Source organism: Erinaceus europaeus, chromosome 1 (assembly GCF_950295315.1).
Source record: "Erinaceus europaeus chromosome 1, mEriEur2.1, whole genome shotgun sequence".
In the NCBI taxonomy this organism is placed as follows: Eukaryota; Metazoa; Chordata; class Mammalia; order Eulipotyphla; family Erinaceidae; genus Erinaceus; species Erinaceus europaeus.
This window is the reverse complement of record NC_080162.1, coordinates 54,138,015-54,159,581: the sequence shown is the minus strand read 5'-3', so window position 1 is coordinate 54,159,581 and position 21,567 is coordinate 54,138,015. Positions and strand designations below refer to the sequence as shown.

The 21,567-nt window shown below is 39.7% G+C and overlaps 1 long non-coding RNA gene across 1 annotated transcript in view; it reads left to right on the top strand.

Moving 5' to 3' along the window:
* Positions 1 to 21,063, top strand: part of LOC132541847 (uncharacterized) — a 123,998-nt gene extending 102,935 nt beyond the window's left edge. The window contains exon 2 of the long non-coding RNA XR_009552938.1: positions 20,713 to 21,063. This is a non-coding gene — a long non-coding RNA (uncharacterized LOC132541847). The remainder of the gene's footprint in view (positions 1 to 20,712) is intronic.
* Positions 21,064 to 21,567: the final 504 nt, after the last annotated feature.

Here is a 21,567-nt window from a genome sequence, read left to right as displayed (position 1 = left end):
ATATACATACACACACATATATGAAGATATATGAATATATATTTCTATCAACTATTTATCATGAAGTTAATTAATTACTTATTTTTTTAAATCACAGCCTGGGAGGTCACAGTGTGGCTACAGCACTGGACTTAAGTGATTCCTAGCACTGCATGTGCCTGCTTCTCTCTCCTTCTCTCTATCATAAGTAAATATATATATTTATTTTTTAATTTTCTTTTATTTATTTAAAAAAGGAGACATTAACAAAACCATAGGATAAGAGGGGCACAACTACACACAGTTCCTACCACCAGATCTCCATATCCCATCCCCTCCCCTGATAGCTTTCCTATTCTTTATTCCTCTGGGAGTATGGACCTAATGTCATTGTGGGATACAGAAGGTAGAAGGTCTGGCTTCTGTAATTGCTTCCTCGCTGAACATGGGTGTTGACAGGTCGATACTCCCAGCCTGCATCTCTCTTTCCCTAATACGTTGGGGCTCTGGGGAAGCAGAGCTCCAGGACACATTGGTGGGGTCATCTGTCCAGGGAAGTCTGGTCGGCATCATGCTGGCGTCTGGAACCTGGTGACTGAAAAGAGACTTAATATACAAAGCCAAACAAATTGTTGAGCAATTATATATATTTAAATCAAGGAGGCCCAGCAGGTGGTGTAAGGTATTGACTCTCAAACATAATGTCCTGAGTTCACTCTCTAGCATCACATGTGCCAGAGTGATGTTCTGTTTCTCTCTTGCTCACATTTGCTGTTTCTCTAGTTAATAAATGAATATTTAAAAATAAGAAAAATATTTTTTGAAAAATAAGAAAATCAAGGAACAGGAAGTATTTGACCAGTTGAATTTACCATGCACAAGTCCCTGAGATCAAGCCTTGATATTTAAGGTGGGGGTGGGGAAGGATTGGAGCTCCATGGGTGGTGGAGCAGTGTTATGGTGTTCTCCTTTCTCTGCTTCTCCTCAAGCTCTTTAAAATAATTTTATTTATTTATCATTGGATAGAGACAGAGAGAAATTGAAAAGGGAGAGCGAAATAGAGAGACACCTGCAGCCCTACTTCACCACTTATGAAGCTTCCTCTCTGCAGGTGGGGACCAGGGGCTTAAACCAGGTGTGCCATCACCTGGCCCCCTCACACTCTCTTTCTAAGCAAAAACTGGGGGAAAATATGGGGCCAGGAGTTTGCTCAGAAGTATTGAGCATATTATAAATCCTATTTTCAGTACCCAGCACCACATAAAAAAATCATTTTAGAAAGATAATACATCACTGCTACAGTTTCAACTTATTTTGAATGAGTAGGTCTGACCTTCATACTAGCTGTTAGGTTCAGGCAAAAATTAGTAAAGTCATGGGCCCCTGGGAAAATGCCTAAAATAGACTTCTTAGATTCTTCCAATATGATGACATCAAATTTCTTACCATTAGGTTCCCAGTTATTATTCAATCTGTTCTTCTTTATATCTTAATGTTTTCAAGTTGTAGATGCTACCATGCCAATCTGACTTCCCTGGGCAGATGGCCTCACCAATATGTCCTGGAACCCCACCACCCAAGAGCCCTACTCCACTAGGGAAAGATAGAAACAGACTCAGTATATGAATCAACCTGTTAATGCCCATGTACAGTGGAGAAACAATTGCAGGATTTTGATCCATATTCCCAGAAAGGGATAAAGAATAGGAAAGCTTCCAGTGGAGGGGATGGGACATGGAACTCTTGTGGTGGGAATTGCATAGAGTTTTCTCATCCCACAATCTTGCCAATCATTACTAAATCACTAAGAAAGAAAGGAAGAAAGAAAGAAAGAAAGAAAGAGAAAGAGAGAAAGAAAGAAAGAAAGAAAGAGAGAAAGAAAGAAAGAAAGAAAGAGAAAGAAAGAAAGAAAGAAAGAGAAAGAGAGAAAGAAAGAAAGAAAGAAAGAAAGAAAGGGAAAGAAAGGGGGAGGAAGGGAGGAAGGAAGAAAGGAAATGAAGGAAGGAAGGAAGGAAGGAAGGAAGGGAGGGAGGGAGGAAGGAAGGAAGGAAGGGAGGGAAGGAGGGAGGAAGGGAGGGGGGAAGGGAGGAAGGAAGGAAGGGGGGAAGGAAGGAAGGAAGGAAGGAAGGAAGGAAGGAAGGAAGGAAGGAAGGAAGGAAGGAAGGAAGGAAAGGTCTGCGTAGTAAACCTGTGAACTCAGGGGCAAGAGAATATTTAACTGCCCACCAGGAGTCACTAGTGTTTAAGTGAAAAAAATTTGCTAATGTTTAAAACCCTTTGATCAGCTTAGGTTTCCACACCTTCCTAGAAAAATAAATCTCCACCAACTTCCAGCATCATAGCAAGGGATAAACAGCTACAGTACTTCAGTCTAGGGATTAAGCTAAAGCAGTAAGAACTATTTTTTTTTTAAAAATCATCTAAAAAGATCAATTTACAACTGTGACTTCTTTTTTTTTCTTTTCTTAAGTAATCTTTTTCCAAATATTTTTTCTTTTTCTATATTTATTTATTTATTTATTGCCTCCAAGGTTATTGCTGGGACTCAGAGCCTGCACTACAAATACACTGCACCTAGAGGCTATTTTTCCCTTTTGTTGCCCTTGTTATGTATCGTTATTGTAGTTATTATTATTGTTGTTATTGCTGTCATTGTTGTTGGGTAGGACAGAGAGAAATGGAAAGAGGAGGGGAAGACAGAGAGGGAGAGAGAAAGAAAGACACCTGCAGTCCTTCTTCACAGCTTGTGAAGCAACGCCCCTGCAGGTGGGGAGCCATGGGCTCAAACCAGGATCCTTATGCTGGTCCTTGCACTTTTTACCGGAGCACTGCTCAGCTCTGGCTTATGGTGGTACAAGGGATTGAACCTGGGCCTTTGGAGCCTCAGACATGAAAGTCTTTTTGCATAACCATTATGCTATTTACCCCCACCCTAAAACTGTGAATTCTTACATAATTCAGCCACAAGTGGATATAGGCAACTGTGATCAGTAAATGAAAAAGGAATGGTCTTTATTGATGAGTGAATGAAAAAGGAATTGATGAGTAAATGAAAAAGGAATGGTCTTTATTGATGAGTTGATGAGTGGTCCTTCTATGCCCAATTTGTGTCATATCATCTTTTTGTTTTTATTCAAGAGTAGTATTTCATAGAATTATATATCCCATAACTTCTTTAACCAGTCATCTGTTGATGGGTATTTAGCCTACTTCTACTCTTTGGCTATTGTGAATAATGCAGCTATGAACATAGGGATGCATATGTCCTTTCGAAATAGTGCTTGAGTGTCTGTTAAACAAATACCTAAGTTAGTATTGCTGGATTATAAGGTAATTCCATTTTTATTTGCTTAAGGACTCTCCATACAGTCTTCCAAAGTGGCTGTACCAGTTCTTACTAGCAGTATAGCAGAGTTCCCTTTTCTCCACATCTCCATCCAACACCTGCCATTTCCTGTTTTTTTTTTTCGATTAGGTGTGAGATGGTATCTCAGTGTAGTTTGAATTTGCATTTCTTTATGATAGGTGAAGTAGAACATTTCTTCATGTGGTTGTGGGCCATGTGTATATCTTAATTAAAAAAAAACTATTTGTTTAATATTTTGGCCCACTTGTTTTATTGAGTTATTATTTTTTTGTAGATCTGTACAAATTCTGTGCAGACATTTTATATCAGCCCCTCTCTGATATGTAATGTGTAAATACCTTTTTCCATGTTTTGCCTAGTTATCCTTATGTAATTTGTTTTCAATACTCTGTGGACGCTTTAGTTTCATATATTACCATTTATTTACTCTTGAGTTCATTTCCTAAACCCAGGGACTTGAGTTTCCAAATACATCTTTGATGTGAAGGTCCTGTGAAGTTCCTTCTAGTTTTTAAAGAGTTTCTGATCAATATTTAGACCTTTAATCCATTTTGACTTGTCCTTTCTGTATGATGTTAGGTAGTGATCTAGTTTCACTTTTCTACATGTAGTTGTCCAGTTTTTCCAGCAATGTTTGTTTAAGAGTCTTTATTTACCCCATTGAATAGTTTTGGCTCGTTTGTAATATATTAGACATTTGTAAATATGTGTGCTCATTTTTGGGCTCTGGATTCTGCTGCATTGATCCAAATGATTTTTTGTTTTGTTTTGTTTTTTCTTCAGTACTCTGCTGTTTTGATTAGTATTGCATTGTAATATAAACTGAAGTTGGAAAGCATATTTTTCCATTGTTCTCAGAAGTACTTTGGCTTTTTCTGGCCTTTTATGGTTCCATATCACACAATTTTTTAGATAAGTGATTTGATTTGCTTGAAAACTGCCATTGGGATTTTGATAGGGATTAGAGAGAAACTGTAGATTGCTTTTGGAAGAATGACAATTTTAATAATGTTTATTTTTCCAACCCAGGAACAAGAAATTGTCTTCAACTTCTCTGTGTTCTTCTCTTTTACCAATGGTCTATAGTTTTCATTGTAATGGTCCTTTACCTCCTTTGTGAGATTCATCCCAAGGTATTTTATCCTTCTGAGTTCAATTGCAAATGGAATTAAGTCTTTCATTTCCTTTTCCTCTGACTCCTTGTTTGTATATAGAAATGCCACAGATTTATGTGTACTGATTTTGTATCCTGCTACTTCGTTGAATTTATTATTTCCAGTTGTCTTTTATGGAATTTTTGGGGTTCTCTAGGTATATTATCAAGTCATAAGCAAATAGTGATAGTTTGGCTCCTTCCTTTCCAATCTGTATACCTTTGACATCTCTTTCTTATCTGTTTGCAGTTGAGAACTGTGTTGAATAATAGTGGAGATAGAAGGCATACATGTCTAGTTCCTGACTTTTAGGGGGAAAGCTTTCAGCTTTTCTAAAGTTTGCTTGATAAAAATTATCTTTACGTATTGGATAGAGACAGCCAGAAATCAAGAGTGAAAGGGATGATAGAAAGGGAGAGAGACACAGACATGCCTGCCATACTGCTTCACCACTGTTAAAATTTTTCCCCTAGAGGTGGGAATAGGTACTGAAACTCGAGTCCTTGTGCACTGTAACATTTGTGTTCAACCAGGTGCACCAGTGGCCCCCTACTTTCAGCTTTTCTCCATTGAGAATGATGCTAGCTGTGGGTTTGTTATATGGTCTTTATATGAGCCAGGCTGTGGCACACCTGGTTAGGTGCACACACAACAATGTTCAAAGACCTGGGTTCGAGCTCCTGGTCCCCACTTGCAGGGGGAAAGCTTCAGGAGTGGTGAAGTAGAGCTGCAGATTTCTCTTTCCCTCTCCCCTCTAAATTCCTTTCTATCTCTATACAATAATAATATAAAAAGTTATGAATAAACATCAACTTCAATAAATGGCACTGGGTTGAAACATGCAGAAGAATGAACTGAACCACTTTATCTCACCAGAAACAAAGATCAACTCCAAATGGATTAAAGACCTGGATGTTACACCAGAAACAATCAAATACTTAGAGGAAAACATTGGTAAAACACTTTCCCACCTAAACCTCAAGGACATCTTTCATGAAACAAACCCAATTACAAGGAAGACTAAAGCAGAAACAAACAAATGGGACTATATTAAATTGGAAAACTTCTGCATAGCCAAAGAAACTATCACACAAAGAGACCCCTCACAGAATGGGAGAAGATCTTCACATGCCATACATCAGACAAGAGACTAATCACCAAAATATACAAAGAGCTCAGCAAACTTAGCACCAAAAAAGCAAATGACCCCATCCAAAAATGGGCAGAGGATATGAACAGAACATTCATTCCAGAGGAGATCCAAAAGGCTAACAAACATATGAAAAATTGCTCCAGGTCGCTGATTGTCAGAGAAATGCAAATAAAGACAACACTGAGATACCACCTCACTCCTGTAAGAATGGCATACATCAAAAAGGACAGCAGCAACAAATGCTGGAGAGGCTGTGGGGACAGAGAAACCCTTTTGCACTGCTGGTGGGAATGTAAATTGGTCCAGCCTCTGTGGAGAGCAGTCTGGAGAACTCTCACAAGACTAGATATGGACCTTTCATAGGACCTAGTAATTCCTCTACTGGGGATCTACCCCAAGGACTACATAACACCCAACCAAAAAGAGGTGTGTACTCCTATGATCATAGCAGCACAATTCATAATAGCTAAAACCTGGAAGCAACCCAGGTGCCCAACAACAGAGTGGTATATATATACACAATGGAATACTATGCAGCTATCAAGAACAATGAACCCAACTTCTCTGACCCATCTTGGACAGAGCTAGAAGGAGTTATGTTAAGTGAGCTAAGTCAGAAAGATAAAGATGAGTATGGGATAATCCCACTCATCAACAGAAGTTGAGAAAGAAGATCAGAAAGGGAAACTAAAAGCAGGATATGACTAAATTGAAAGTAGGGCACCAAAGTAAAAACCCTGTGGTGAGGGGGAGGATGTACATGCGGCCGGCTTCCTGGGCCAGCGGGGGGTGGGAGGTTGGGGGGGTTGGGGGGGTGGGATGGGACAAAATCTTTTGGTGGTAGGAATGGTATTTATGTACACACCTATTAAATTGTAGTCATATAAATCACTATTTAATTGATATGAGAGGGGGAAAATTGATTGTATGTCTAACAAAGGGACTTTTCAAAGTTAACCCAATTACCAAATAATGTGATGATGACAATAACAATCCATTGTCTTCTTTAACCCTAAGACAACAGGAACCTCACATTTCCACTATAGAGCCTAAATTTCCCCCAGTCCTGGGACCCTAGGGTAGGGCCCACTTTCCCATATACTTCTCCCAATTCTTATCAAATAATATTGCATCCGCTGATCGCAACCTAATCAACACAATGAGTGCCACCCCAGCACGCTTCACTTCAGACTGTGTCCAGAGACTTCAGGTGTGGAATGACAACCCTTCAGCTTCATCACTCGGGTGAGACCTTTCCTTTCATAGTATTGTCTAACTCCATCCCAGGTGGTTTACTTCCTAACAAAGTCCCAAAACCTAGATATAGACCAGGTTCCAGGAGATAGAGCATACGTCCACATGTACCCATAAACCAGGGCAAATATATACCTGAAAGCAGTAGTACACTAGAGTTTGCAATGAGTACCCCCCAACACTTTATCTCCACTATTCCATCCTTTGGGTCCATGATTCTTCAACAATTTGTTTGGCTTTGTATGTTAACTCTGTTTTCAGCCACCAGGTTCCAGATGCCATCAGGATGCCAGCCAGGCTTCCCTGGACAAAAGACCCCACCAATGAGTCCTGGAGCTCTACTTCCCCATAGACCCACCCTAATAGGGAAAGAGAGAGGCAGACTGGGAGTATGGATTGACCAGTCAACGCCCATGTGCAGAGGAGAAGAAATTATAGAAGCCAGACCTTCCACCTTCTGCAACCCACAATGACCCTGGGTCCATGCTCCCAGAGGGAATAGAAAATGGGAAAGCTAGTGGGGAGGGGATCGATATAGAGATTGGGTGGCGGGAATTGTGTGGAGTTGTACCCCTCATCCTATGATTTTGTTAATGTCTCCTTTCTTAATTAAAAAAAATAAAAATAAATAAATAAATATCAAAACAAAAACAATGACTAGGGGCCAGGCAGTAATACACCTGTTTAAGTCTACACACTACAGTGCAGGCTTAAACCCCTAGTCCTTACCTGTAGGGGAAAAGCTTCTAAAGTGGTGAAGTAATGCTTCAGGTGTTTCTCTGTCTCTCCCTCCCCATCTATGTTCTTCCCTTCCCAATGTCTCTCTGTCTCTATACAATAATAAATAAAAATATTTTTAAGAAAGTAAATGGGCCAGGTAGTGGTGCACCTGGCTGAGTACACATAACCATGTGCAAGGACTGGGGTTTGAGACCCTGGTCCCCATCTGCAGGGGAAAGCTTCATGAGTGGTGAAGCAGGGCTATAGTTGACTGTCTCTCTCCCTCTCTTCTCAATTTCTCTTTGTCTCTAGCTAATAAATAAATTCAAAAAAAAACTTTAAAAGTAAATGGTCTTTATTATGTTGAGGAATACACTTCTGAATAACACCTAGGTTACTGAAAAAATCAAAAGATAACTTAAATATTACTTGGAGTATGAAGAGACCAACTACCAGACCCTGTGGGATATGGCAAAAGCTGCCCTAAAAGGAAAGTTTATAGCAATATAGTCTCATATTAACAAAAAGTTAAGATCTCAAGTAAGTTTCCTAAAATCGTAACTGAGTCAAAAGAAAAATAAGTAACAGAGAGACCCAAATGTCAGTAGGAGAAAGGAAACAGTAGAGCAGAAATTAATGAAACAGAATCCAGAAAGACCATTCAAAAGACTAATGAAACCAAGAATTGGTTCTTTGAAGGGATAAATAAAATAAATAAGCCAGTGCCTACACTCATAAAAAGAAAAAGAGAGATAGCTATGGTGAAAACAATCATAAATGAGAGAAATAAAATTACAACTGAAGATAGGGAGATACAAAGAATCATATGTGAGTAGTATAAACACTTCTATGCAAAAAACTGGATAACCTAGAAGATAGTGATGCATTTCTAGAATTATACAACCTAACCCAAGAAGTAAATAGCTTACACAAGCCAATCACTAGTATGAAAGTGAATTGATCAAAAATCTTCCCAAGAATAAAAGCCTAGGCCCAGATGACTTTACTGGAAAATTCTATAAGATTTTCAAAGAAGAACACTGATTCTCCTCAAACTATAGCAGAAAGTTTAATAGGGAGAATTACTCACAAACACATTATCTGATGCACTCCCCAAAGCAGTAAGGGACTCTATAAGAAAACTAAGACCTCTATCTCTAATGAATGTTGATACAAAGATCCTGAACAAGATCTTGGCAAATGAAATCCAACAACATATCAAGAGAATAATTCACCAAGACTAAGTGGGACTCACCCCTGGGAAATAGGTATAGTTGAACATCTATCTACAAGTCAATCAATCCAATTCATCATATCAATGAAAAAGAGAGCTAAAAATCACAATGTTGGGGATGAGACACAGAACTCTGGTGGTGAAAACTGTATGGAATTGTACCCCTGTTATCTGACAATCTTGTTAATCATTACTAAATCACTAATAAAAAATTTTTTAAATCTCATTGTCATATCAATTGATGTCAGAAAGGCATTTGACAAGCTCCAACACCCATTTATGATACAGACAAAAATGGATATAACTGGAGGTGAATATGCTTAGCAAAATAAGTAAAGAGATGAAAGACAACTACCGGATGGTTTCACTCATATGTGAAATCTAGAGATCAGATACACATGAACTTAAAACACACACACAGAGAGAAAGAGAGAGAGAGAGAGAGAGAAATTAAAACAGAGAGTGAGAGAGAAGCAGCCAAACTGTTTCTAAGACTTGTGAGAACTATGGTGCTTAGCTTTGGGAGGGTGAGAAGGTGGAGATACAGAAATTAGTTAGGTGGTGTGGTGTGGTGTGGTGTGGTGTGGTGTGGTGTGGTGTGGTGTGGTGTGGTGTGGTGTGGTGTGGTGTGAAACTATACACTGTTATTTTATAGTCTTGTACCATTAATAAGAAATTTTTAAAAATTAGAAAAATATATCTTTGGATGAAATGAGGTTAGATTTGAATAAGAAATCTTGATTTTTGTCTTGCTGTTGCTCCTGCCTCATTCTTCAGCCTGAAGAAAGACATCTTAGCACAATAATCCCTCCAAAATAAGACAGAACCTCTGAATCCCTGATTGAGTAAGTGGAAATGGTGCTAATAAGCTCTCCAAGCAAGAAGACTGCTTTTTTGTCAGTGGTCTGGCATAATGCACTTTTCTAAGCATTTGTCAACTCCCCTGGATAAGTGTTGCATTTGTATAAATCAGAATCTAAGTCCACAAACCCCATGTTAAGTCGAAAAGCATGTTTCCAGGTATGTGTGTCTGCAATCAGTTTGTGCCGCTCCTGCAAGGCCTTGGTGTACTCAGAGAAGGACAGTCTTTGAATGTGGCTGAGCAGATGCCTAACTCACATCTGCCTGCAAATGCTGCTTCTGGCTTGTTCAAGTGTTATGCGGCCATGGCCAATTCACTTGAAAGCCAAGATGTTTCTAACCTCACATTAGTAAGAAAACAGTGTTTATGGTCTTTCCCCAGTTTGATTTGGAGAGGATTTGTTGTTGTTGTGAATAAAGTAGAGGAGGAGAAAGGGAAGGAGGAGGAGAAGAAGAAATGGAAGGAGAGGAGGAGGGAATGGGGAAGAGGAATAAAAAGGAGGAGAAAGAGAAGAAAGAGGAAGAAGAAAAATAAAGGAAAAGAAGAGGAGAGGAGGGAGTCGGGCGGTAGTGCATAGGGTTAAGTGCAGGTGGCACAAAGCACAAGGACCAGCATAAGGTTCCTGGTTCGAGCCCCCAGCTCCCCACCTGCAGGGGAGTCGTTTCGCAGGCGGTGAAGCAGGTTTGCAGGTGTCTATCTTTCTCTCCCTCTCTCTGTCTTACCCTGCTCTCTCCATTTCTCTCTGTCCTATCCAAAAACGGCAACAATAGTAGTAACTACAACAAAAAATAACAAGGGCAACAAAAGGGAATAAATAAATATATATTTAAAAAAAGAAGAGGAGAGGGGAGAGGAGGGTAGAAGAGGAGAAGGGAGAGGAGAGGAAAGGAAGAAAGGAGAAAAAGAAGAGGAGAGAAGGGGAAAAAAGAAAAGAAAAAAGAAAAAAGGAAAGAGTTCTTGTATTTGGTTTGGCTTATAAACCACAGCTGTCCTGTGACTGGCCTCGCCAGTGGTTTGTATTTGTGCGATTTCAGAAATCTTCATGCCTCCTCTGTTCTTCCAACAATCTAAATCATGCTTGATGCTTTAAAATAAAGCAATATCTTGAGAATCAAAAGGGGGCATTCTTGTCATTTTTGTGGTATTTTTAACCATTTGCAAGTAAGTTGTGTTTGTTTAAAACAGAATGAAAGCATCTACAACTTCAAATATTCTGGCAAATTATGTACAGACTATTAAAAGCATTAAGCTCCACATGGAAGTCAATTTAGTGAACTGAGTTCATAGAATGGAAACTAGACTTTTCTGAAAATCTTAGATGATGCCAAATAACCATATCTCCTGTTTTTCCCACTTTACAGCCATTTGTTTTGCTTTACATTAGTCCTTCATTTACTCACTCATACACACCTTGCTGGAGGGAAAATGTTAAGATTGGCGTTAAATGTTCTATCCAACCCAATACCGAATGAGGTTTTTCTGAGCACTTTTTAATTAATGTAATTGCCTCTTTGCTTTATTCCTGGAACTAGAAGAAATTATTTTAGTAAATTAAAAACAACAAACATCCCACGGCAATTCATGCTATCTGAGTAGAGATCAGCCAGCATGCTGGTCCATTCAGAAGCCAGCTGAATCTGAAGCCAGCTCTTATGCACAGAGCAAAAAAAGGACTAAAGAAAATGATGGGTGACTCCAAATTGTTGGGGGAGAGGAGAAGGCAAATTTAATAGGCTAGGAAATATAAACAGGAGACTGGTCTTGGACTGCCACAAAGTAAATAGAGAGGTCTTAACTAGGTTCAGTCAATATATTATCCAGAGGATGTCAACAATAAATACTATCTCAAGGTTATGTCCTTGGCACAGCTTCTAGAACAAGGTAGGCATGCAGAATGCATATTTCCAGAATAAAGGAGTGACTTGCAGAGGCTTTGACCCTCTGGGTTGAAATCCAGGGTCAATCCACCAACTGGAAATTAAGTCATCTTAATGGTCTCCTACAGTGCTCATGACAAGAGTATACCCTTACAAACATGTGTATTCTTCCTTGTTTTGTCAGGGATAACATCTATAGTTTTTAGTCTGTTCTCTCTCTCCCCTAGCTTACTCTTATCTGAGTTTCTAAGGCCCATGGTCACATTGCATTTTGAATTTGAGTTAGAAAAGCAATATATCCTACTTCTCACTTAGTTGATATTCTCATTTATTTGAAAAAGAAAATGAAAATGCAATTTCCACCTTTTTACCTCAAAAGAACATCAGGAAAGCAATAAAGGTAGAGTCTAAATTGTTTCAGCCAGTAAACTATAAAAGCCAAATTACTTTCCCTGTTTATGAGTCTGAAAAGTTATATTTTTTGACAAGATATAAAGTGGGACAAAATGATTAATGAACAGGAACCAAAAATTAGAAACAAAGCAGATGAGAACAAGGATCTTAAGGTGGATAGAAGATAGGAAGTCCATTTTAGGCAGGAGCATGTTCTTGCCACTTTTCAGTCACCAAGTTGCAGATGCGATCTTGATTCCATCTTCACTTCCCTGAGCAAATGACCTCACCAATGTGTCCTGGAACCTCACCTCTCCAGAGTCCCACCCCGCTGGGGAAAGTCTGAAACAGAATGGGGATATGGATAGACCTGTCAACACCAATGTCCAGTGGAGAAGCAATTATAGAAGCTAAGGCTTCCACCTTCTGCACCCCAAAAATAATTTTGATCCATACTCCCAGTGGAGAAGAAATGTTAGAGGGAAGATGACCAGAGAGTTCTAAACTCCAACTCCATCAGGACCTGGAGAGAAAAGAGGAAAAAGAGAGGGACATTTGAATGTAGTAATAGGTATATGTGTGACTTAGAAAGGAACAGACAATGGGATAATAGAGGAAAAAAGAAAAAACTCAAATATATACAAATAAAGGCAGATAGTTGTAGAAATAATAGCTAACCCCACATCTACAACCTTAAGAGAACTTTGCCAGAGCCCTGCCCCACTAGGGAAAGAGAGAGATAGGCTGGGGGTATGGATTGACCTGCCAATGTTCATGTCCAGCGGATAGGCAATTACAGAAGCCAGACCTTCCTCCTTCTGCACCCCACAATGATCCTGGGTCCATACTCCCAGAAGGATAAAGAATAGGGAAACTATCAAGGTAGGGGACTGGATAAGGAGTTCCGGTGGTGGGAACTGTGTGGAAATGTACCCCTCTTATGCTATGGTCTTGTCTATATTTTTATTTTATAAATAATTAAAAAAAAGAGAACTGCTATAGCTTATAATAGAAGGATTGGGGATTCAGAACTCTGGTGGTGGGAATAGTGTAGAGTTGTACCCATTATCTTGTAACTTTTAAAAATCAATAGTAAGTCAGTAAGTTTAAAAAAGAGAAATTGTGTGTTCCTTCTCATATTTTGAACTTCTTCAGTATCCTCCAGATGATTATGTCTTGCTCATAAATAATACTAGAAGGACAGGCCGAAGGAGAAAAACTGAATACTCTAGGCAGTTTGAAGTGAAGCTGTTCTCACTTAGCTACTACCCAGGGATTAAGAAAAGAAGTATTAAAAAGACCGATATGGAGATTGGGTAGTGGGAATTGTGTGGAATTGTACCCATCCTATCCTATGGTTTTGTTAATGTCTCCTTTCTTAAATAAATAATTTTGAAAAAAGAAAAGAAGTACTAGCTGCTATTTTGGGGCTGAGCAGAGCATACACATTACCATGTGCAAAGATACAGGTTCAAATAACCAATCCCAAACTGCTTCATGAGTGGTGAAGCAGTGCTGCAGCTATCTCTGGTTCTCTTTTCTTTTCTTTTTTTTTTTTTTATTATTTAAGAAAGGAGACATTAACAAAACCATAGAATAAGAGGGGTACAATTCCACAAAATTCTCATAACCCAATCTCCACATCCCACCCCCTCCCCTGATAGCCTTCCCATTCTCTCTCTCTGGGAGTATGGATCCAGGGTCTTTCTGGGTTGCAGAGGGTGGAAGGTCTCGCTTCTATAATTGCTTCCCTGCTGAACATGGGTGTTGACTGGTCGATCCATACTCCCAGTCTGTCTCTCTCTTTCCCTAGTAGGGTGGGGCTTTGAGGAGGTGGCGCTCCAGTACACATTGATGGGGTCCTGTCCAGGGAAGTCTGGTCAGAATCTTGCTAGCATCCAGAACCTGGTGGCTGAAAAGAGAGTTAACATACAAAGCCAAACAAATTGTTGAACAATCATGGACCTAAAGACTGTAATAGTGCAGATTAAGTGTTGGGGGTATTCCCTGCATGCTCTTGTGTACTTCTGCTTTCAGGTGTATATTTTTCCCCTAGTTTATGGGCACTTGTGAACCTATCTCAGGGGACCTGGACTATATCTAGGTTTGGGGACTTTATTGGGGAGTGGAACACCTGGAATGGAATTAGAGAATACTATGAAAGGAAAGGTCTCACCTGAGTGATGAAGCTGAAGGGCTGTCATTCCACACCTGAAGTCTCTGGTCACAGTCTGAAGTGAGGCATGCTGGGGTGGCACTCGTTGTGTTGATTAGGTTGCGATCTGTGAATGCAATATTATTTGATTTGAATTGAGAGCAGCATGCAGAAAAGTGGGCCCCACCCTAAGGTTCCAGGACTGGGGGAAATATAGGCTCTATAGTGGATGGAAATGTGAGGTTCCTGTTGTCTTAGGGTTCAAGAAGACAATGGATAGTTATTGTTATCATCACATTATTTGGTGATAGGGTTAACTTTGGAAATTCCCTTTGATAGGGTTTGGGGTATAGTACCCAGCATCTTGTATATAGCTGTGAAACCCAAATTGTACTAACAGCCTTCGGATAAACTGTTCCAGTAGCTGTATATAAATCCAGATAATCTGATATGGAAAGAAATCAGGAAATGGGGCTGATGCTTCCTGCCTCTCTTACTCTACTATGAATTCGAGAATGGTTTCTGAAAAGCCTTTCCTGTCTTTCACATATGCTTTGAGTACCTCTGGTCAGAGCTGGAAGCACAACTGAAGTTGTTCAGATTTGACTGAATATCTTGACGTGTTGTTTCTTCAGGGTCACCATTGGTAACCTTATTCAAGAAATTGCCTACAGGCCATTTTCTGGCACAGCATGGCTTGTGTCAATAGAGAGAACTTTTGAAAAGACTATCTTTGGGGCTTGGGGGAATTTGGCAAGACTATATTCCAACAGGAGCCCCATTGCTTCCACAAAATACTTGGAGAACATACAATGTTGTTGGCTCCTGCAGATGTTTATTCAATGCTGACTTAAGATATAAATACTTTCCCACTTTCCTAAATGGTCCTGTGTCATCTATGATGTACTAGTTGCCTTTTCCAACCTTCTTCTAGTATTTCAGAGTGAAAAAAAATGAAATTAAAATTTTGGAGACATGAAAAATGAAAATAAGGATTACTTACTAAGATTTACTAGGTATTGCATTGCTTGTGGTTTTATATCCCATTTGGTCCACACATAAAACAGGCACTAGTTATATTATCTCCTTTTTTTTCCAATAAGAAAACTGGGCTTAGAAAAGTTATAAAACTTGGCCAAGTGTACAATAGTGGGAATGATATTGTATATTAAGTTTCCTGTCAGTCTGACTGAAGAGGAACCAAATTTGGTTAGCTAATTTTACTGCTACTTCATATTAGAAGAAAGTCTAGGAATTGTAAAGCGTTAGTCATTAAACACTCTCTGTCATGAAATGAGTAAAACATTACAACCCAGATTCAAACCCAGTCACCATCACAGAATAGGATAGCTTCAATTCTATAGTGTTTTCCCCACTCTCCTTCTCTCTCTTCCTCTCTCCAATTTGTTAAATTTTTATTTTATGTTATTTTTATAGAGACAAAGATTAATTGAGAGGAAAGGAGAGATAGGAAGAGAGGTGAGAGAGATACCTGCAGTATAATTTCACCACTCATGAAGCTTCCCACATGTAGGTGGGAAGAGGGGGCTTTAATGCCTTTGTATTCTATAATGTGTGCACTCAACCAGGTATGCTACCACCCAGCCCTCTCTCTCTTTCTATCCAAAAAAATTTGCATCAGAGCAGTGAAACCTCAAAATGAGTAAAGAAAAAGAGGCAGGGGCTGGGAGGGGGAGATAGCATAATTGTTATGCAAAAAGACTTTTATGACTGAAGCTCCAAAGTCCCAGGTTCAATCCCCCTGCATCACCATATGCCAGAGCTGAGCAGTGCTCTGGTGGAAAAAAAAAAACAACAACTATATATAGAAAAGAGGCTGTACTGTTATACATGTAAATAATAAACTATTTCTTCTATCAAAAAAGAAAAAAGAAGAGGCAGAAGAAAAATAAGAAACCAACATAAGAGAAGGTTACCTTTGTACCTACAACTGCAATGATTCAAACATCGTTTAACCGATTTATCAACTCACCAATAGAAAACAGAGCAATGTCTGTATACAAAATCTTAGCATCCATAGGCACCTTAGTAGCAAAAATGCCACAGCCCCATCCTGCAAGAAGTTTATATCTAACACTAAGCATATATCAGTATATTTAACAAATAGCTTGTGGTTATTTCTTTAGAAGTTTGTTTCTTTTATGACTTATTTCTTTATTAACAAGAGAGAAAGAAAGAACTAGAGCATCACTCTGGCACATGTGATAGCAGGGACCCAACTCAGAACCTCATGTTTGAAAGTTCAATATTTTATCTACTGTACCACTTCTCAGGCTACAGATTTATTTTAAACCAAGTAGAGGAAAATGCCCAAACATTTATAGATGAAACAGTGTCATAGCTTAACTTCAAAATAATTCAGCAATGTGTTGAAACTAATTTTTTTCTATTTTCATAAATTTGAATATTTCCATAGGATTTTTTAATTGTTATTTATAAAAAGGAAACACCAAAAACAAACAAACAAACAAAAAAAACACAGGATAAGAGGAGTACAACTCCACAAAATTTCTACCACCAGAACTCTTTATCCCATCCAGTCCCCTGATAGCTTTCCTAGTCTTTATCCCTCTGGGAGTAAGGACCTTGAGTCATTATGGGGTGCAGAAGGTGGAAGGTCTCGCTTTTATAATTGCTTCCCTGCTGAACGTGGGTGTTGGCACTTAGATCCACATTCCCAGCCTATCTTTCTTTCCCTAGTGGGGAAGCCCTCTGAGGAAGTGGGGCTCTAGGACACACTGGTGGGGTTGTCGGTCCAGGGAAGTCCAGTTGGCATCATGGTAGCATCTGGAAACTGGTGGCTGAAAAAAAAAAAAAAAGTTAACAAATAAAGCCAAACAAATTGCTGATTAATCATGAACCTAAAGGCTGGAAGAGTTCAGATGATGAGTGGGGCGGGAGGGGGGGCTATCTCCATTTTGTAGATAGCCTACTAGCCTATTTTAGATATATTCCAAAGAGACCATGAGTATACTAGTGTTTTGTTTTTTTTTTCCTAAGTCTAACATCTGATATGCAGGTGGATCCAAGTTATTGTCTGGGGAGATGATGTCATGGCTGGAAAAAGGACCAGAAAGCTGGATCAGGAAAGAGAGTAACTACCAAATATGGGAAAGATGTATAAATATTATTGACTGTAAACCCCATTGATTTGATGTGATATGAGGTCCATATTCAGCTTAGGAGCCTATGTGACCTCTGCATCCCTGTAGATCTGAGCTCACATTCTCTGTTCATGAGTAGGAACGTTCCAAGCTGTCCCAATTTCAGAACCCATCTTCCTCAGGTGGAACATAGAGTGTGTTGTCCAGCCTCTCTTCATAGGATGGAACATTTCTCTGCCATTGTTGATCCAAGTTGAGAGCAAGGTCCTATGGAGGCCCACAAAGGGGTCGGTTGTGTTGTTCTTGATAGAGATGACCAGTAAGAATGGAGATAGGGATCTATTTGAGGTCTAGTCTAGTCATGTCTGTTTGGGAATCTCAGGACTCCCCAACTAGGGCCCCAGCTGATGGGGTGGTCTGACAGTGACTAAAGAGTCATCATTAAAGTATGCCAGTCTCCTGCCCTTATTCCACTTTTGCAGCCCTTACTTTGATAAGGTTAGCTTTGGAATGATTGAGGGAAGTATAATAGGAAGTAGGTACAGAGGGTATCTAAGTCTAAGTAGACACTATTTCATTATGAACTTTATGGTGTCTTTTTAGGTCTTTCTACTTGCTTGCTGCATATACTGACTCACTGCAGACTATTGTGCACTTTTGCTTTCAGGTATATATTCTGCCCTAATTTATGGAGACGTGTAAAAATATGCACTATCTCATGGGACCTGGTCTATATCTAGGTATTTGGACTTTGTTATGAAGTGAACCCTCTTAAATGGAATTAGAGAATCCTATGAAAGGAAAGGTCTCACCCGAGTAATGAGGCTACACTATCATCTCATTACCTGCCCAAATAGTTCTTTAGAAAGTAGTTGACACTCCCATTTACTGTTTCAGCAAAATCAATCAAATACCTAGGAATAAAGTTGACCAAAGAAGTGAAAGACTTGTATGCTGAAAACTATGAGTCGCTAATCAAGGAAATAGAAACTGATACCAAGAAATGGAAAGATATCCCATGCTCATGGATTGGAAGAATAAATATCATCAAAATGAATATTCTCCCCAGAGCCATATACAAATTTAAAGCAATACCCATCAAAGTTCCACCAAGCTTCTTTAAGAGAATAAAACAAACACTAAAATCATTTATCTGGAACCTGAAAACACCTAGAATTGCCAAAACCATCTTGAGGAAAAGAAACAGAAATGGAGGCATCACACTCCCAGACCTTAAACTATATTATAAAGCCATCATCATCAAAACAGCATGGTACTAGAACAAAAATAGGCACACAGACCAGTGGAACAGAATTGAAAGCCCAGAAATAAATCCCAACACCTATGGACATCTAATCTTTGATAAGGGGGCCCAAAGGATTAAATGGAAAAAGGAGGCTATCTTCAATAAATGGTGCTGGAAAAACTGGGTTGTAACATGCAGAAGAATGAAATTGAACCACTTTATCTCACCAGAAACAAAAATCAACTCCAAATGGATCAAAGACCTAGATGTCAGACCAGAAACAATCAAATACATAGATTGGTAAAAGGGTTTCCCACCTACACCTCAAGGACATCTTTGATGAATCAAACCCAATTGCAAGGAAGACTAAAGCAGAAACAAACCAATGGGACTAGATCAAGTTGAAAAGCTTCTGCACATCCAAAGAAACTATTAAACAAACAGAGAGACCCCTCACAGAATGGGAGAAGATCTTCACATGCCAGACATCAGACAAGAAACTAATCACCAAAATATATAAAGAGCTCAGCAAACTTAGCACCAAAAAAGCAAATGACCCCATCCAAAAATGGGCAGAGGATAGGAACAAAACATTCACTAGAGAGGAGATCCAAAAGGCTAACAAACATATGAAAATCTGCTCTAGGTCACTGATTGTCAGAGAAATGCAAATTAAGACAACACTAAGATACCACCTCACTCCTGTAAGAATGGCATACATCAAAAAGGACAGCAGCAACAAATGCTAGAGAGGATGTGGGGACAGAGGAACCCTTTCACATTGCTGGTGGGAATGTAAATTGGTACAGCCTCTGTGGAGAGCAGTCTGGAAAACTCTCAGAAGGCTAGACATGGACCTTCCATATGATCCAGTAATTCCTATCCTGGGCTTATACCCCAAGGACTCCATAACACCCAACCAAAAAGAGGTGTGTACTCCTATGTTCATAGCAGCACAATTCATAATAGCTAAAACCTGGAAGCAACCCAGATGCCCAACAACAGATGAGTGGCTGAGAAAGCTGTGGTATATATACACAATGGAATACTATGCAGCTATCAAGAACAATGAACCCACCTTCTGTGACCCATCTTGGACAGAGCTAGAAGGAGTCATGTTAAGTGAGCTAAGTCAGAAAGATAAAGATGAGTATGGGATCATCCCACTCATCAACAGAAGTTGAGTAAGAAGATCTGAAAGGGAAACTAAAAGCAGGACCTGATCAAATTGTAAGTAGGGCACCAAAGTTAAAACCCTGTGGTGAGGGGTAGACATGCAGCTTCCTGGGCCAGTGGGGGGTGGGAGTGTGTGGGAGGGATAGGTCACAGTCTTTTGGTGGTGGTAATGATGTTTATGTACACTCCTAGCAAAATGTAGACATATAAATCACTAGTTAATTAATATGAGAGGGGGAAAATCAATTGTATGTCTCAAAGTTTTTCAAAACACAAACTGAATCTTTTTAATATATAGGCTGTGTATTTGATATGCGGACTCTCTCAAAAGCCTAGACCAAGTAGATCAGAAGCATCCAATAGCACAGCTATATACAAGATACTGGGTACTGTACAGCAAACCCTCACAAAAGGACTTTTCAAAGTTAACCCAATTACCAAATAATGTGATGATAACATTAACTATCGATTGTCTTTTTGAACCCTAAGACAGAAAGAACCTCACATCTCCACTATAGAGCCCCTACTTCCCCCAGTCCTGGAACCCTTGGATAGGGCCCACTTTCCCGTATGCCTCTCCCAATCCATACCAAATAATATTGCATCCACCGATCACAACCTAACCAACGCAATGATTGCCACCTCAACATGCTTCACCTTAGACTGTGTCCAGAGACTTCACGTGTGGATTGACAACCCTTCAGCTTCATTACTCAGGTGAGACCTTTCCTTTTATAGTACACTCTAATTTCATCTCAGGTGGTTCACTTTCTAACAAAGTCCCAAAACCTACATATACACCAGTTTCTGTGAGAGAGAGCTTATGTTCACACGTATCCATAAACTACTGCAAAATATATACCTGAAAGCAGAAGGACACTAGAGTTTGCAGTGAGAAACCCCCCCCCCAACACTTCCTCTCCACTATTCCAAGCTTTGGGTCCATGATTGCTCAACAATTTGTTTGGCTTTGTATGTTAACTCTCTTTTCAATCACCAGGTTCCAGATGCCACCAGGATGCTGGCTAGGCTTCCCTGGATTGAAGACCCCACCAATGTCTCCTGGAGCTCAGCTTCCCCAGAGACACACCCTGCTAGGGAAAGAGAGAGGCAGACTGGGAGTATGGACCGACCAGTCAACGCCCATGTTCAGCGGGGAAGCAATTACAGAAGCCAGACCTTCTACCTTCTGCAACCCACAATGACCCTGGGTCCATGCTCCCAGAGGGATAGAGAATGGGAAAGCTATCAGGGGAGGGGGTGGGATATGGAGATTGGGTGATGGTAATTGTGTGGAGTTGTACCTCTCCTACCCTAAGGTTTTGTTAATTAATCCTTTCTTAAATAAAAAAATTTAAAAAAAAAGAAAGTAGTTGAATTAGGATCTGGGTGGTGGTGCATCTGGTTGAGCGCACATAGTAGAGTGCACAAGGACCTGGGTTTGAACCCCCAGTCCCCATCTGCAGGGAGAAATCTTTGAGAGTGATAAAGCAGTCCTGCAGGTATCTGTCTGTATCTCTCCTTGTCTATCTCCCCTCCTCCTTTCAATTTCTGGCTGTCTCTATCCAATAAATAAAGATAATATTTTTTTTTAAAAAAAAGAAAGTAATTGAATTAAAGAAAATCATGTGGGGACTGGGTGGTGGTGCACCTGGTTGAATAGACATGTTACAGTGCCCTAAGACCTAGGTTCAAACCCCAGGTCCCCACTTGTAGGGGGAAATTTTGTGAGTGGTGAAACAGTGTTGCAGGTATCTCTCTGTCTCTTTTCCTCTTTATCTCTCCTTCCCTCTCTACTTCTGACTTTCTCTACCCAATAAATAAAGCTAATAAAAAAGTTTTTAAAAAAGAAAAGAGGATCAAGTTAGTATT